Source organism: Lactuca sativa, chromosome 4 (genome assembly GCF_002870075.4).
Source record: "Lactuca sativa cultivar Salinas chromosome 4, Lsat_Salinas_v11, whole genome shotgun sequence".
NCBI lineage: Eukaryota > Viridiplantae > Streptophyta > Magnoliopsida > Asterales > Asteraceae > Lactuca > Lactuca sativa.
This window is the reverse complement of record NC_056626.2, coordinates 394265994-394283046: the sequence shown is the minus strand read 5'-3', so window position 1 is coordinate 394283046 and position 17053 is coordinate 394265994.

Sequence of the window (17053 nt, the reverse complement as noted above, 5' to 3'; positions counted from 1 at the left end):
CTCCTATAAGGACTTCTCGAGCTGCAAACCCAAAGCATTCTATGGCGACATAGGCGTCATCGCCTTGAAAAGGTGGTTCGAGAAGACTGAGTCCATGTTTGAAATATGTGCTTGTCCGGAAGAGAGTAAGGTCAAATTCGCGGCATGCACTTTCACCGACGGGGTCCTCCCCTGGTGGAACGGCCAGGTCAAACCATTAACACTTCCCATGGCCAACACTTTGAGCTGGGAGGACCTAAAAATCATGATGCTTGTAGAGTATTGCCCAAGGGGCAAAGTACAAAAACTGGAGCAAGAACTGTGGAACCTCATAAGGGAGGGTTCCGATATAACAACATATACTACCAGCTAAGTGACTTGGCGGTGCTTTGTCCTGGGATCGTCACCCCGGAAAGCCAAAAAGGTGGAGCGTTACCTCTAGGGACTATCCCCCCAGATTCAAGGAAACGTGGTATCTTCAAACCCCTCCACCTTTGATAGTGCCAAACGCTTGGCACGAACACTTGTGGATCATGGAGTCCGCCAGGGATTTATGACGGCCATTCCCAAACAAGCAAGAGCCCACCAAGAAACAACAAATAGTGGCAGCCTACACTATCACTGTCCCAGTCGCCACAACACCAACAAAACAAAATGTTGGAACCCTACCCAAATGTAACAAGTGCAACTTCCACCATGTTGGAGCTTATAGGGAAATGCATTGCACAAATTGAAACAAGAAAGGACACTGTCCATTTCTATAGGGAGCCAGCCCAACTGGCCATCCCAACCACAAATATCGTGTGATAAGCCGTTATTTTCAAATCTTTAAAAGTCAACCAAAGTCAACAATAGTCAACCAAGGTGAACAAAAGTCAAAGCTGCTAAATAAAAGTGAAATTTGTTAACTTGCAATTTATTAAGGATAAATTAATAAATTTATATATGGAAATTTCTTTTTATTAAAGTGTTGCAAAAATTTAGAATTTAATCCCAAGATATAAACCAAATGCAAGAACCGAGAACATACCAATCGAAAACCTTCGCAGGACCCTACCCCTCTTAGACCTAAATCACCGCCGAAAAACCCTTCGGACAGCAAACTCTTTGGACCGCAAACACACCTGACCGAATGTAACACTAGTCAAAATAGGTCAATAACAATCACATGTGATTATGCCAATTATGTAATGTGATAAATGTAATATGTATTTCATGATACATTCAAATACAAATATGAACTTTATTTATGATACAACTCAAAGTATATGTCCATACGATTCCAAAAATATAAAGAACATCTGAATCTGACTTCGCATGAAGAAGTTATGATAAACCGAACACTATAAATCTCTATAATAAGAGGAATTTAAAATAAACTTAGAATTAGCTACTGGAGTCTAAAATAGAGTTGTAGTACCTGTAAATACCTATGATGGATATAAAGAATGTCAAAAACAGAGTTCATATGCAAAAGTTACGACCTTCCGAAGTTGTATTTGTCTGAGAGCATTAGACGTGGCATGAAACCCTAATTGTCTGGATTCATGATGTGAACCTTAGATTCATGATGTGAACCTTAGATTCACGACGTGAAAGTAGTCCAGAACACATTTTCGGTTCTAGAAGGTGTGTGACAAGGCTATGAAGGGGATAAGTTCAATCCCCACGATGTGGACATCAAATTTATGACGTGAAACTGGAATTGTGACACCTTCCGAAGCTAGGAACGCAAATGGCAAGTCTACGAGGATAAGATCCTATGTCACGACGTGGGGGGTCCAAAACCCACGACGTGGGGGTCCAAAATCCCTACTATAAATAGCAGGTCCGACTTCAACAATTCTTACACCTAAACTTTTTTCTCCTCTCTCCTCTGCTAAAGCCATCTTGCATCCCAAGCCCAGACGACCTTGTACACTGACCGTTTCTACTTAGATTACATAAAATCACGCTACTAGGGTGAGTTTCACGGCCCCACTTTCTAATATTTTCGGGGGAAAATGCATGCTAAATATTGTATACACGATAATATTGTGTCTATATAATAGTGTATTAGTATCAACATAGACAGTTATATTAACCGGGATATAGTTGCTGTAAATATAATATTTTGAATATATACAACTATTGTCAACTTGTTAGCATGCTGATGTTATAGAAATATATTAATGTAGATCCTGAGTTATACTTAAGATTCTATATATGTTGTGTGCTATATAGTTCCGAAGTTATATTCGGAAGTTCTATATGTTAAAAAGTATGTACGTTGTTATTGTTGGTTTTATGTCAATATAAAACTTGTTATGTTATATGTTGTTGTTATTATTGGTTTTATGTCAAGATAAAACCTAGTTTTACTTCAAGTTATAGTTGTTATATTGCGTAAATGTAATGAAGTTAGGAGTAATGTTTAAAAGCGTAGTTTAGTAACTTAGGGTTTTAGACATGAATATGATTATGTTGTTAGAGCTATAGGAAGCCGTTGAAGTCTACATGAGTAATTGTATTCATCAACTAAGATTGGGGATCTTAGCGGAAATCCTATGAACTTTAACCGTTAATCCCGTGTGAGCGAGGAAGTCGTGTATAATTAGTATACGGGTTAACAACCCCACTTGTGATTGTTAGCTACAGTAAACCATAAGCGAGTGATGAACTATCCTTTTACTTGTTATTGTTCCGGCGTCGATGAAGCGCGTGGTATTGTTCTCATGGAAATCATGAGTGTTTGTTTCTCATGGGAATCATGAGTGCGTTTTATCAGAGGTATTGTGTCATAACAGCGGTTACAAGCTCATGGTAGCAATTTATTAGAAATATTATACTTTGTCGTTAAACAAGTATTAATGTTAAGTAGAAGTTCCCCTACTTATACCCTAGGTTCAAGGAACATTTAGGTATAACACTTATTTGATAAGTAGACTATTATACCTGATATATATACTAAACATTGGAGAGTCAAAATGGTAATTTCAAAACAATACTTTTAAACTCATAAAAAGTATTATTTTTATATGGTGTCAAAATCTGTGAACTCACCAACCTTATGTTGACGTATTTTAAAATGCACGTGTTTTCAGGAACATGAAAAGCTAGTGTGTATTCGAACAGGAAAAGTTTTACTATTATCTTTCTGCTCATTAAGAAGTATGCTATAGTCGGATATTATGTAATAAGTACTAGGAAAACAATAATGTAACATTCAATCATGAATAAAGGTATGTATTTTCTTTAGTACTGTTCAATGTATGCTATATAATTGTGATACGAAGAATGACGTTACACCAATCGGTGTTTCCGCCGACGACCGGGGTGTGACAGAAATTGGTATCAGAGCTATTAACTATAGTGAACTAGTACTTTCTTAGGAAAGCACGTCTATAGTTTAGGGCCTACTCTATTAGGTTTATATATATACCTTAGCCTATAATAAAAAGTATTATTAATTATTTTGTTGAAGGAGTACTCACGAGAGTGGTGACAAGGATAGGCATGACGATTTGGGTTGCTGGATTCTAGAACGACTATATGCTAAAATAGCCTACCCTTTCGACTGTACTGACTGGCCGGTGCCTTATCAGATATACCTGAAGTAACAAACAATAATTAAAGTGTTAATACAATAAACAAGAATATATAGTCATATAAAAAGACTCAGACCTGCGATGAGAATACACCTTAATACCCGAAATGTTTTTGATCTCAAGGATTTAGATCAAATATTCCAACTAAAGCTTTTATGTGCATAGATCCTATCACAACTAGGTGTTGGTGCACAACTACATTTTATTATGATCAGATCGTATGAACTATTTAATTTGGGAGAAATATTTGATAGACTAAACTCTTGATGATGCAAAATGTATAGGAATCCGACATGGCACATTCACGAGAATGGATAATCATCGAGGATACGGATGAAGAAGAGGAAGTTCCATTCCCCATGATGGTAGGCGATCCTTACTACCCAATAAATTCAATCACCTTTCATCCAATACCTTCTGACGATGGAGCACCTTTACCTTACAACGAATGGGGAGAGAGTGAACCAATGGAAGAGAGCAAACCAATGGAGGAGACAGAATCAGTGGCATCATCTTTACCACCAATGAACACTCTTTACCGTCAAGTTCCAGGAGGAGCAAAGATGAAACGAACAACACGTAAACCCATACCAATATGGAAAAGGATTAAGAAGAATCAGAAGGCGACATCTTCAGGAAGTCATAAAGTTCAAGATGAACCTGCACGGATAGCCCAAACCGTCGATAGGTGGGTGGCAGAAGAAAGAACTGCCCAAATGTTTGAAACTGGTCAATCATCTCGACCACATCCCCCACATTCTTCTGAAGATAATACCTTATCTCAATTGTTTGAGAAAAGTAGGAAAATTGAAGATAAGATGGAAATTGTCGAAGGTAGGGCTACTCATCTCTTCAGAAGAGTGCGAAGGCTAGAAGGACAAAGGACGCAGAATCAGGAATTGGTGATGGATGTCCATCATCGTATAAATTTCGCTTATAATGACATGATTAACCATGATGCATGGATTGCAGAGTTAGAGCTATACAATCAAACCTCGAGAAACGAGGAGCGCACATGAGGTCTTGAGCAGAGAACTCAAGCACTTGATGAGCAAGTGGTTAATGTCACTGACGTGGTAGGTCATCACTTGGGTTTCTGGTAGATAAGCTAAAAGTAGTGGTTGTGTAAATATTGAAAATCAGACTAGTTAAGGCAAGAAGAGTAAAGTTTATAGCAAGGATGTAGAAAACCTTGCAAATTTTGTAATGTTTATAGAAACCTTATAAGCCTAAATAAACTGATGTAATCACCAATGATAATATGAAGCATATATTATAGTAATCATTGTGTTATCCTTATGTTTTACACTTTGAAGAATAATTGAAGTATTTAGTTCTCGTGTATTAACTGACTAACAAAACTCATAAAATTCTTATTATTTATAATAGGAACTAAAACAAAATGCCTAGAAGGAGTAGTGCTCTGCTAAACCCTAACCAACAATCAACACCACAAAAACCACCAAGACCAAACCCCCCAAAAAGTACAACACAACTTGAAGAAATCATAGCTCAAAGAATTGTTGCGGCTCTATCTAATGTCACAAGAGATGGATTTAGAAATGAAGGTCATGTAGGGACCGCTAGAATGTGTACCTACAAAGATTTTATGAATTGCAGGCCAAAAAGCTTTCAAGGAAATGAAGGGGTAGTTAATTTGGCGTGGTGGATAGAAAAGACAGAGTCTGTCTTTCAAATAAGCTTATGTCCAGATGATTGTAAAGTACGATTTGCAGCATGTACTTTCGCTGATGCAGCACTCACATGGTGGAACAACCATGTAAATACAATGAGAATTGATACTGCAAATTCCATGAAATGGGAAGAGCTAAAAATGATGCTAGTGGAAGAGTATTGTGCTAGGGAGGAGATACATAAACTGGAACAAGAACTATGGACCCTAACCATGAAGGGTTTAGAGATAAAAGCTTATACCGCTATATTTAATGATCATGTAGTAATGTGTCCAACACTTGTAACCCTTGAATATAAGAAAATTGAGCGAGATATCTGGGGTTTAGCATCCCAAATTAAAGGAATGGTGATCGCATCAAAGCCTACGACTTATGACAGCACAAGAGAATTTCTCATCAGCTAACCCTCATAGAGATCCAAGGACAAAAGTGGTCTCAAAGGCTGAGTCTCCCAAATATGGGACAAACAAGAACAAGTTTAATAGGATGAATCCCAAACAATCATCTGAGAAAAGACAAGAAGTGGCAACCAATTATGAAGCCACGACAACAATACCTACGTAACCAAAATCTTCATGGTGCAATCAGTGTAACCGTCATCATCCAGGTGACTATTTTGTCTGCACGAAGTGCAAGAAAAAGGGGCATACTGCTAGTTACTATAGGAGCGCAACACTTGCAACAATGAATCAGGGAACAAATACTGGAGCAGGCCATGGTGATGGAAGAAAGTGCTATGAGTGTGGGGAGGTTGGACACATCAAGAAAGAATGTCCAAAGTTAAAGAGTCAAGGAGGCATAGGACGTGGCAGGGCTTTTGTGATCGGAAGTAGAGAGGCTATCCAGGACCCTTCGGTCGTATCTGGTACGTTTCTTATAGATAATTTATATGCTGCTATACTTTTCGACTCTGGAGCAGATCAAAGTTTTATAACTCCGACGTTTACAAAATTGTTAAGTCATAAGTCTAGCAGATTAAAAGAAATCTATAAAGTAGAAATCGCTAACGGCCAAACTGAGAAAACACATGAAATCCTAGAAAAGTTTCTGTTAACTCTTAATAACTACCCTTTTCACGTCAACCTCATGTGAATGCCTATCGGTAGTTTTGATGTCATAATTGGCATGGATTGGTTATATTCACACCGCGCCGAAATTCTATGTCATGAAAAAGCTATACGAATACCCTTACCAAACGGCGAAGCCCTGATTATCTATGGTGATAAATGTGGTAAGAATCTCAAAGTCATCTCTTGTACTAAGACCCAGAAATATCTACATAAGAAATGTAGCGCATTCTTAGCCCACATTGTAGATAAGAAGAGAAAGACAAAAGAAATCAAGGACATACCTCAAGTATGTGATTTCCCTGACGTGTTTCCTGAAGATCTACCTGAAATACCTCCCGTCCGACAAGTCGAGTTTCGAATCGACTTAATTCCAGGAGCAACGCCAGTAGCGAAATCTGCTTATCGGTTGGCTCCATCTAAAATGCAAGAATTGTCTAGCCAACTACAAGAACTTCTTGATAAAGGATTTATCCGACCAAGTTTTTCACCTTGGGGAGCACCAATCTTGTTTGTCAAGAAGAAGGATGGATCCTTTCGAATGTGTGTTGATTATCGGGAGCTGAACAAGCTAACGATCAAGAATCGTTATCCGCTTCCGAGAATTGATGATCAATTCGATCAACTGCAAGGATCCAACTACTACTCAAAAATAGATCTCAGATCAGGATACCATAAACTCAGAGTACAAGAAGACGACATTCCAAAACCAGCATTTAGAAATCGTTATGGTCATTATGAGTTCTTAGTGTTAGGGGTCAGAAATGGCGTCGACCAAGTCCTTGCATGATGGCTAGAGTACCACAATAGAATGCCTGGTCCTGGAGGGCTGAATGCGCTATATGGGTAAGGTTGCGCCTTTTCTAACACCAGTTGGTTTTAGATCAACCGGTAGCGCTGATGCTCAACAAGTGGTATCAGAGCCAGTGGCGAGGGTTCTATTCTCTCAGGGAGCAATTTCTTAGGGGGGGGGATTGTTGGGGGTCAGAAATGGCATCGACCAAGTCCTTGCACGATGGTTGGAGTGCCGCAATAGAATGGATGGTCTTGGAGGGCTGAATGCGCTATATGGGTAAGGTTGCGCCTTTTCTAACACCAATTGGTTTTAGATCAACCGGCAGCGCTGATGCTCAACACTTAGTTATGTCTTCTGGATTGACCAATGCCCCAGTAGTGTTTATGGATCTCATGAATCGTGTTTGCAAACCATACATGGATAAATTCATGATAGTATTTATTGATGATATATTGATATATTCATGAACCAAGGAAGAAAATGGTCAACACCTGCAAATAATCTTGGAACTACTAAGAAAAGAAAAGTTGTACGCCAAATTCTCAAAGTGTGAGTTTTGGATTAGAGAAGTACAATTTTTAGGTCATGTAGTTAGCAACAAAGGAATTTATGTTGACCCATCCAAAGTTGAAGCAATCAGGAATAGGGAAGCACCAAAGACGCCAACATAAGTGCATCAATTCCTAGGACTTGTTGGCTATTATCGCAGATTCATAGAGAATTTCTCCAAAATAGCCAAGCCGCTTACAACACTAACCTAGAAGGATACGAAGTTCAATTGGGAAGACAAACAAGAAGCTGCTTTTCTCCAAATGTTGTGTAGTGCACCAATCCTATCCCTTCCAAAGGGGATAGAAGATTTCGTCGTATATTACGACGCATCAAATCAAGGATTGGGATGTGTGTTGATGCAAAGTGGAAAGGTTATCGCCTATGCATCACGACAACTTAAGCTGCATGAGAATAATTACACTACCCATGATCTTGAATTGGGAGTTGTAGTTTTTGCACTAAAAATCTGGAGACATTACTTATACGGTACTAAGTGTACTATTTTTACCGACCACAAGAGTCTCCAGCATATCTTCGACCAGAAAGACCTTAATATGAGACAACGAAGATGGGTCAAATTGTTGAATTATTACGAATGTGAGATTCGTTATAATCCCAGAAAGGCAAACATGGTAGTAGATGCCTTGAGCTGGAAAGAATATATCCCGTCGGGTACGAGCATTAACTATAACTATCCATTCTAACTTTACCGCACAAATTAGAGAAGCTCAACTTGAGGCTTTAAAAGAAGAAAACATCAAGAATGAAGCTTTGTGAGTAATGGAAAAGAAACTTATACAAAGAGATGACGGAACGCGACACTTTATGAACCGAATTTGGACACCTAAGTTCGGTGGAGTCAAGAACTTGGTCTTAGAAGAAGCCCACAAGTCCAGATATTTTGTGCATCCAGGCTCTGAAAAAATGTACTTAGGTTTAAAAGTACATTATTGGTGGCGAAACATGAAGGCAGAAATTGCTACTTATGTAAGCAAATGCTTGACTTGTTCTAGAGTAAAGGCAGAACATCAAAAGCCTTCAGGTTTACTTCAACAACCGGAAATACCTGAATGGAAATGGGAGCCGATATCAATGGACTTCATCACTAAGGTACCTAAAATTCCTAGTGGGTTCGACACTATTTGGGTAATAGTCGATAGGTTGACTAAGTCCGCCCAATTCTTACCAATTAAGGAGAACGACAAGATGGAAAAGCTGACTAGGGTTTATATTAAGGAAATTGTTAGATTGCATGGAGTTCCAAATTCTATTATTTCTGACCAAGGTAGTAGATTCAGTTCACGATTTTGGCGATCTCTACAAAAATCCTTAGGAACACGTCTAGATATGAGCACATCTTACCATCCTCAAACTGATGGTCAGAGTGAGAGAACCATTCAGACTTTAGAATATATCCTCCGAGCCTATGTTATTGACTTTGGATATGCATGGGATACTCATTTACCATTAATTGAGTTTTCCTACAACAATAGTCATCAGACCAACATCAAGGGTGCACTGTTTGAAGCTCTTTATGGACGAAAATGTCCTTCCCCAATATGTTGGGCAGAAGTTGGAGATTCGCAAATGGCTAGAGAACGTACAGGCGATAGCTTACGTACTGGACCAGAAATAATCCACGAGACAACTGAAAAGATTGTGCACATTAAGGATCGATTAAAGGTTGCACGTGATCGTTAAAAGAGTTATGCTGATGTAAGACGCAAACCTTTAGAATTCCAAGTTAGAGATACATTAATGTTGAAGGTCTCTCCTTGGTAAGGCATAATTCGATTCGGGAAACGAGGTAAACTAAACCCACGGTATATAGGACCTTTTGAAATTCTAGCAAGAATTGGTCCTGTCGCATACCAACTCAATTTGCCTCAAGAGCTAAGTAATATACACAATGTTTTTGACATATCAAATCTCAAAAGATGTCTATCCGATGACACTATTGTTGTACCTCTCGACGAGATACAAGTCAATACCAAACTCAACTTCGTAGAAGAACCTGTCGAGATCATGGATCGAGAAGTCAAACAATTAAAGCAAAGTCATATTCCTATAGTGAAAGTTCGATGGAACTCTTTACGAGGACCTGAATTTACTTAGGAACGTGAAGATCAGATGAAAGCAAAATACCCCCAACTATATGACAAAACCTTATCCATAAGATAAATTTCGGGACGAAATTGTTCTAACGGGGGGAGAACGTAACACAAGTCAAAATAGGTCAATAACAATCACATGTGATTATGCCAATCATGTAATGTGATAAATGTAATATGTATTTCATGATAAATTCTAATAAAAATTTGAACTTTCTTTATGATATAACTCAAAGTATACGTCCATACGATTCCAAAAATATAGAGAACGTCTGAATCCGACTTCGCATGAAGAAGTTATGATAAACCGAACACTATAAATCTCTATAATAAGAGGAATTTAAAATACACGTAGAATTACCTATTAGAGTCTAAAATAGAGTTGTAGTACTTGTAAATACCTACCTGTGGATATAAAGAACGTCAAAAATGTTGTTCGTATGCAAAAGTTACTACCTTCCGAAGTTGCAGCTGTCTAAGAGCATGAGACGTGGCAGGAAACCCTAATTGTGTGGATTCACGACATGAACCTTAAATTCACGACGTGAAAGTAGTCCAGAACACATTTTCGGATCTAGAAGGTACGTGACGAGGATATGAAGGGATAAGTTCAATCCCCACGACGTGGACATCAAATTCATGACGTGAAACTGGAATTGTGACACCTTCCGAAACTAGGAACGCAAATGGCAAGTCTACGAGGATAAGATCCTAAGTCACGACGTGGGGGGTCCAAAACCCTCGATGTGGGGTTCCAAAATCCCTACTATAAATAGCAGGTCCGACTTCAGCCATTCTTACACCTAAACGTTTTCCTCCTCTCACCTTTGCTGAAACCATCTTGCATCCCAAGCCCCGACGACCTTGTATGCTGACCGTTTTTGCTTAGATTACATAAAATCACGCTACTAGGATGAGTTTCACGGCCCCACTTTCTAAAATTTCCGGGGGAAAAATGCATGCTAAATATTGTATACACGATAATATTATGTCTAAATAATAGTGTATTACTATTAACATAGACAATTATATTAATCGGGATATAGTTGTTCTAAATATAATATTTTGGATATATACAACTATTTCAACTTGTTAGCATGCTATTGTTATAGAAATATATTAATGTAGATCTTGAGTTATACTTAAGATTCTATATTTGTTGTGTGCGATATAGTTCTGAAGTTATATTCGGAAGTTCTATATGTTAAAAAGTATGTACGTTGTTATTGTTGGTTTTATGTCAATATAAAACTTGTTATGTTATATGTTGTTGTTGTTATTGGTTTTATGTCAAGATAAAACCTGGTTTTACTTCAAGTTATAGCTGTTATACTGCCTAAATGTTATGAAGTTAGGAGTAATGTTTAAAAGCATAGTCTAGTAACTTAGGGTTTTAAACATGAATATGCTTTTGTTATTAGAGCTATAGGAAGTCGTTGAAGTCTACATGAGTAATTGTATTCATCAACTAAGATTGGGGATCCTAGTCGAAATCCTATGAACTGTAACCATTAATCCCGTATGAGCGAGGAAGTCGTGTATAATTAGTATACGGGTTCACAACCCCACTTGTGATTGTTAGCTATAGTCAACATAAGCGTGTGACGAACTATCCTTTTACTTGTTATTGTTCCAGCGTCGATGAAGCGCGCGGTATTGTTCTCATGGAAATCATGAGTTTATTGTTTCTCATGGAAATCATGAGTGTGTTTTATCAGAGGTATTGTGTCATAGCAGCGGTTACAGGCTCATGGTAGTGATTTGTTAGAAACATTATACTTTGTCGTTATACAAGTATTAGTGTTATGTATAAGTTCCCCTTACTTATACCTTAGGTTAAAGGAACATTTAGGTATAACACTTATTTGATAAGTAGACTATTATACCGGATATATATACTAAATGTTGGAGAGTCAAAATGATACTTTCAAAACTATACTTTTGAACTCATAAAAAGTATTATTTTTATATGGAGTCAAAACCTGTGAACTCACCAACTTTATGTTGACGTATTTTAAAATGCATGTGTTTTCGGGAACTTGAAAAACTGGTATGTATTCGAACAGGAGAAGTTTTACTATTATCTTTCTGTTCATAAAGAAGTATTCTATAGTCGGATATTATGTAATAGGTACTAGGAAAACAATAATGTAACTTTCAATCTTCAATAAAGGTATGTATTTTCTTTAGTATTGTTCAATATATGTTATATAACTGTTATACGAAGAATGACGTTACACCAAACGGTGTTTCCGCTGACGGCCAGGGTGTGACACCGAAATCAACTTTCATTGAGAACCTTCTTAGACCGCAAACAGCTTGGAACGAATACTCTTTTCCTCGGGTAGAGTTCTAGGCCGAAATCTCGCAAACCGCCTATCTTTCCTTCATACTTAAGATACATAATATGAATCACTTTCATTCTTACACCTTCATTTACAAAAATTTCTCTCCATCCTCTCTCAATTTCGAACCTCCTTCTCTCTCAAAAATAAAGATTTACAAACTCCAAAAGATCATCTTCTACCAAATAATTAAAAGTTTTGGTAAGTATCATATATTATTTAGTGTTAATATAACATTTTATTAATCATTTCACTAATTTTAAGTACAATATAGTGTGTATAATATTATTAGGATACATTTGATACAACGTCTTTTAACCCGGGAATCATCACAACCATGTCGTAACCAACCTAGAACACGCACCTGAGGTGAGTTCATACCTCTACGTTTTCATGATTTTTCACTATTTTAGGGGGGGGGGGGGAATACAAATCAAAAGAAAATTTGTGTAAATATCTAAATGTTTTCAATATTTATTAATCGTTTCTGTTGTTTAAAATTTATATTTATATATGTATAAATTATATAATTAGGGTTCAACAGGCTTAGAATTGATAAATTGACTCCATTTTTTGTTCCTTGTTTGGTTGTGGGCTTAGGGTAGAATTATTTATTCGACTATCTATTTAATCATAATTATATAAATATTATGTGTATATAAGTATAAAATCATTTAAAACTGGTAAAAATATATAAATTTTGCAAACTATTTTAGTACAATTGAGACATAAATGTTAAATTTCTTAGAATAACTGTATTATAGATTTTTCAATTTAAACTTGCCGAAATATTAACAATACAAAGGTTTTCATTTCAGTAAAATACAAACCTATAAACCATAATAGGTATAGTTTATGGAACTTACATGTTGCATTTCAAATTTCAGATTACAATACGGAAAACAAACATATAAACTGTAATCGGTATAGTTTATGGATCATATACACTACTTTACATATTCAAAATATATTACAGAAAACAAACATATAAACTATAATAAATATAGTTTATGAGATATACTTAAAGCTTGTCCATTTCAAAGTAACTTTTCATTATTCTACACGTAGCAGTCAATATAGCATTTGTGAGACACACTTCACGTACTTATCTAAGTACCAACCAATCCTAAAATTATAATCCGAGTCTCCTAGAGGGAGAGCGCGGAACTTGTGTATAGATCTATACGTGGATGACAATACCGCACCTTGACTGCTCACTACAGTTAGGCCGACATGCCTTGTGTGAAAAATGTCGTACCGATTTCGACACCTGAACAACGTCGTGTTCAGGCCATCTTAGGTCATCAAGCATGGTTATAATAACTCACAATTTGGTATTGAACAATACGATTAGTGTATAAATAAGTAAACAATTTCAAATAATTTTATTAAATAATTAAACTATAATACATTATTTTACAAGTACAACCAGTGAATCTAGACATTTACCATTACACAATTTTCATACAAGTACAAATACAGAATAGTATTCCACTACAGAGAAAACACACTTTTCATGGTTTTGTATGAATTTAAAACTACTTTATATCATGTCAGAGTATAATAACAATTACACGTTTTGAGTACAACACATTACAACAAAAAATATAGGATTTTATGGGAAAACGTACTTATATTTTCAAGGAACAAACAACATATATCAATTACAAACATGCTTTTTAACTCACCAACTTAATTTTTGACACTCTTTTCAAAATTGCTTGTATTCTCAGGAAATCAGTAAACAGGTATCCACAAGTTTTGAGAAGACGGAACTTCTTTGACTCATGTCTTTTAACTTTTGCTATACATTTTGGTGTCAAGTATACATTGATTTGAGTACGAATGTAAGACTATACTTTATGAATGTAATGGTTATTGTACTTTGATTACTATTATGCAATTTTTGTGATACTGTTCATGATGTCCTCTGCCCCCGAACGTTTCTGCCGTTTTGGTTTGGAGGCGTGACAAATTGGTATGAGAGCATTGTTTGTAGTGAACTATGTATATCAAACACACAAGATATACAACTATAAATACAATGAGCCTGAAAGCGCTCTGACTAAAAGTATACTTTTAAAATACGAGTATTTTGTAAAAGTATACAAACATGCATACATACCAGAAACAATATCATAGTAAGAACTACATAAAAGTATTTGGATGAGTTGGACGCTGCGGTTAAACCTGGATAGTTATGTAATCATATCTGGGATAAATATAGCCTGATCAACTATATTTATTTGAGATATGAGCAACATGTGTTTGGGAGTGATAATGGTGTTGCAACAAGTCTACAACTTACCAAATCTATATACTAGAAAAACTTAAGAACAAAACATTAATTTAAAATACTATAAGAGTATTTTATAACATTATAACATTGAAACAACAATATCCAAGAAAGTATTTCTTACTAGAATCAATCATGTGAAAACAAAGGACTCATATTGGTAGATCTATAATTACAAAGTGTATACAAGAGTTATGTATAATTAAGATTGTACAGACTTAGAATTGGTGATTTAGCTTTACTTCATGTTCCTTGTTTGGTTGTGGACTTAGAGTAGAATCATTTATTCGAAGGTCAATTTGGTTTTAGTTATATATAATTCGTATGCACTATATGATTATAGGGGGGCCCAGTATGAGTTATATTATACAAATTCCTTAGAAGTGTTACTACCAATTCCATAAACTGAAATTGCGATTGTTTACTTATATTAGTAAACATCTATTGTAAATTGCAGAACATTATGAAAGTCAGGATATGATACGTTTAGAATTCAGATATATCTTGTCCAATACTACCTGACTCGTAATTACTATAGAGGACTTATCATTATTTCCTCTTTAAATCTTATAGAAAAAGATGCCACCAAGTAAATCAAATAGACGTTTCAACAAAAATCCACCAATTCCACCACTGCCACCACCTCTACAATATGATCCTGCTGTCTTCCAAGCAATAGTAACCGCCGCCGTGGCTGCCGCCATGATGCAAATTAACGCCAATTGTACTAGTGGAGCCGGTAGTGGTGCTCACAACTCAAATCATGGGGAAAGTCTTCGACACCCAAGGGAGTGTTCTTATAAAGATTTCTCGAATGCTAAGCCCAAATGCTTTGATGGCACTAGAGGTGTCATTGCTCTGACTCGCTGGTTCGAGAAAACCGAATCAGTGTTTGAAATTTGTGCATGCCCTGAAGCTAGCAAGGTAAAATTTGCAGCATGCACTTTCTTGGATAGAGCCCTTTCTTGGTGGAACAGCTATGTCAAGTCGTTATTTCTCCCAATAGCCATTGCCATGAGCTGGGAAGACTTAACAGTTCTGATGCTGGCAGAATATTGTCCCAGAGGTTGAAATACAAAAGTTAGAGCAGGAACTTTGGAGTCTAACGATAAAGGACTTTGATATTGCTGCTTATACTGCCAAATTTAGTGACCTGGCTCTTCTGTGTCCCGGGATGGTCACCCCGGAGAGTAAGAAGGTGGAGAGGTATATCTGGGGGTTAACTCCCCCGAATCAAGGACACGTTATTGCCAACAATCCACTTACATTCGATAGTGCCAAGTGTCTGGCTCAGACAGTAGTAGATCATGGAGTTCGTCAACGCTCCATGCCAGCCGTTTCTACAAAACCTGAAGAAGGAGGTAACAAAAAGAAGTTTTGGAACAAACGAAAGAGGAAATCGTAACAAGAGACTTCTAAGAATCAACAAAGTATTGCAGTACACACTGCTATTGTTTCCGTTGTTATTCATGCTTCTGTCCCTACCACTGTTTCCACTACTCCAGCAACCCCAAGTCAATATGTTGGAACATTACCAAACTATAATAATTGAAACTTCCATCACATAAGAGTTTGCAGGGAAATGCACTACAAAAACTGCAATATGAAGGGGCACACCGCCCGTTTAAAACGCCAATACAACCCATTTCCCAAGTTCCTAGCGTGGGAGTAAGTCAAGCCTGTTACGGGTGTGGGGAAGTAGGACATTTCAAAAAAGATCTTCCTAAGCCAAAGAATGTTGGCGGTGTAGGAAGGGTTTTGGCAATTGTCCATGAAGAAGCAATAACAGAGGCTACCGTGGTTACCGGTACGTTTCTTCTCAACAATTCTTACGCATGCATTCTTTTTTATAGTCGTACGGAGAAAAGCTTTGTGAGCCATAAATTCAAACATCTACTAAAACAAAATCCCCAATCATTAAAAGATACAATCACAGTAGAGATGGGAAACGAAAAGAACGGGAGCACAAACGACATATACATAGGATGCACACTTACTCCAAACAACTATTCCTTACAAATTGACCTTATGTCGGTCTCATTTAAAAGTTTTGAGATTATCATCGGCATGGATTGGTTAATTCTTCACCGTGATGATATCCTATGTTATGAAAAGTCTATTCGTCTTAATCATCCAAGTAACGAATCTCTCGTTATCTATGGCGACAAACCCGGTGCGAATCTTGAAATTATTTCATGCGTCAAGGCCCAGAAGTATCTTCGCAAAGATTATTGTGCCTTTTTAGCTCACATGGTTGATAAAACACAAGAAGTGAAAAACATCAAGTATATTCCTGAAGTCTGTGATTTCCCTGATGTATTCCCCGAAGATCTCTCAGGAGTTCCTCCTGAACGCCAAGTCGAATTCAGAATCGACTTGATTCTCGGAGCTACCTTCGTAGCTAAATCCCCATACCGTTTAGCACTGTCAGAGATGCAAGAACTATCCATCCAATTGAACTAACTTCTAAGCAAAGGCTTCATTAGACCGAGCTTCTCACCCTAGGGAGCATCGATCGTGGTCGTGAAAAAGAAGGATGGATCGTTCCGAATGTGCATAAACTACCACGAACTAAACAAGCTTACCGTTAAAAACCGATACCCTATGCCACGCATTGACGACCTCT